Source organism: Palaemon carinicauda, chromosome 23 (assembly GCF_036898095.1).
Source record: "Palaemon carinicauda isolate YSFRI2023 chromosome 23, ASM3689809v2, whole genome shotgun sequence".
NCBI lineage: Eukaryota > Metazoa > Arthropoda > Malacostraca > Decapoda > Palaemonidae > Palaemon > Palaemon carinicauda.
Window position 1 is genome coordinate 45,108,248 of NC_090747.1, and position 2,756 is coordinate 45,111,003.

Below are 2,756 nucleotides of genomic sequence, written 5' to 3' on the forward strand. Positions count from 1 at the left end.
GTGGACGACATACTTGTGTTCTCCTCCTCAAAAGAGGAACACCTCCGTCACCTGCGCATCGTGCTCGACTGCCTGCAACAAAACGGCCTTGTAGTCCAGTACCACAAGTGTACCTTTGGCGCCAACGAAGTGTCGTTCTTAGGGCACCGCATCACTCCTGAAGGAGTCCATCCCCTCCCTGAGAAGGTAGCAGCCGTTCAGAACTTCCCTGCGCCCTCGACCGTCAAAGCTCCTCAGGAATTCTTGGGCATGATCAACTATTACCACCGTTTTCTGCCCGCCATTGCCGCCACTCTTCCTCCCCTCTACGCCTCCCTCAAGGGCAAGCCAAATGACCTGAAGTGGGGTCCCCTTCAAGAAGCAGCCTTCTGCAATGCAAAGAAGGCCCCTATCAACTGCTGCGGCTCTCACTTTTCCTATCCCACACGCCCCTCTCCTTCTCTCCACCGATGCCATCGACGTCGCTATTGGAGCAGTACTCGAGCAGGTGGTCAATGTCTCGCCCCGCCCATTGGCCTTCTTCAGCAGAAAACTGTCCAAGGCAGAATCGGGTTATTCTGCCTTCGATCGAGAATTGCTGGCGGTGCACTTGGCTGTCCGTCACTTTCGCCATTTCTTAGAAGGTATGCCCTTCGTCATTCGCACAGACCAGATGCCTCTGGTGCACGCCTTCACTCGACAGTCTGACGCCTGGTCCGCCCGTCAACGCCGACATCTCTCCGCCGTGGCTGAATACAATTGCACCCTTCAATACGTCCCTGGTTAAATGAATCTCGTTGCCCATGCCCTGTCAAGAAACACGTTGGCTGACATTCAAGTGGGATTGGATTACAACGCCCTGGCTGAAGCCCAACGACAGGATCCAGAGTATCAAGCATGTAGGACATCCTGCACGTCCCTCCGTTGAGAAGACTTTCCCCTCGAAGACTCCAACACCACCCTCGTCTGTGACGTTAGTACTGGTAGACCGCGACCTTGGATTCCTGCTCCCATGCGACGGCAGGTGTTTGATTTCATTCACAGCCTTTCACATCCCTCGTGCCATTCTACTGCACAGCTGGTGAAGGCAAAGTTCATTTTGCACGGCATTTCTAAGGATGCTAAGGATTGGGTCCGCGCCTGTACTTCTTGCCAAACTTCCAAAGTACATCGACACGGATTCAGGAGTGGGACCCTTTCCTCAACCTCAGCGTTGTTTCGCACACATTCACGTCGACGTTGTAGGCCCCCTACCCACATCACAAGGACATCGTTACCTGTTTACCATCATCGACCGCTCCACTCGTTGGCCTGAAGCCATTCCCATGGAAACTGCAACGTCCGCCTCATGTACATCTGCCTTACTCTCTGGATGGATTTCAAGATTCGGTATCCCTGAGCATATTACTTCTGACAGGGGAACCACTTTCCCCTCTCTATTTTGGACATCATTAGCGAATCTCCTGGTCATCGCCCTACATCAGACAACGGCCTACAACCACGCTGCCAATAGAATGATTGAATGTTTTCATCGCACCCTCAAAGCAGCTTTGATGTCCCGCTGCAAGGATTGCCACTGGTTTCTCAGCTTCCCTGGGTCCTCCTGGGACTAAGGACCACTCCTAAAGACGCCCTCGACATCTCGGCAGCTGAAATGGTGTATGGCGACCCGTTGATCGTCCCTGTCGAATTTTTTCCTTCTACAACCTCCTCCGACGATCTCCAGCGCATACGTCACGTCGTCGGAAAATTCATTCCGTGCCGCCAGACTTACAAGCCCCCAGCGAAGCATCACATACCAACGGAGTTGCACTCTGCAAAGCACGTCTTCCTGTGCAACGACACTAGGAAGCCACCGCTAACGCTCCCTTACACGGGCCCTTTCCTTGTGATCCGACGCAGTCCGAAATCATTCCTACTAAACATTTGTGGCAAAGAAGACTGGGTCTCCATTGATCGTCTAAAACCTGCTTATCTTCTGCCAGATGACCCGCCTACAGTTCGCCTCTCTAGATCAGGGCGCCCTATTTAACATGTACAGTATGTCATTTTTAGGGGGGGAGCCATGTACTAACTGTGTGTCACACGATCGTACATAAATTATTTTGTATATATTATGCTTGTATCTGCGCTCTTCCCTCGCACTAAAAAGAACATGAATAATCATGTCTCCGGTTTTCCTCTGTAACATTGTCTGTCTTGTGAACAAGAAAATGCCTGTTGCCTTGAGGTTTTGTATATAAAGGAGAATGTTCTATAATAAACTCAGTCAGTTGATTGCTTCCTGCCTTTGAGTCGTAACCTTTCTCTCGGCCCGTCACAGCCTACACATACATCAAACCATCTGGACTAATCTTTTCACATTCTCCTTCGTCCTGACAACATAGATTACCTACCAAACAATTTTTCTTCTTTCAGTGGGTTAACTACTTTACTGTAATTGCTAGGTACTACATTCCTCTTGGTCAGGGTAGAATAGACTCTTTAGCCATTTTGAGCCGCTCTTCTAAGAGACGGACTTTCCTAAATAAAACCATTATTCTCAAGTCTTGTAAAAAGATCTTCCACTATCTTGGAAAGAGTTCTCTTACTTGAGGGTACAGTCGGGCACACTATTCTATCTTGTTTTCTTCTTTTTTTTTAGTTTTTATTATTTATGTATGCACAATCTAATTTAATATTGTTACTGTTCTTGAAATATTTTATTTTGAATTTATGCTTCTTCTTATTTCCTTGTTTCCTGCCTCACAGGGGAATTCAACATAATCTTCTCCTTG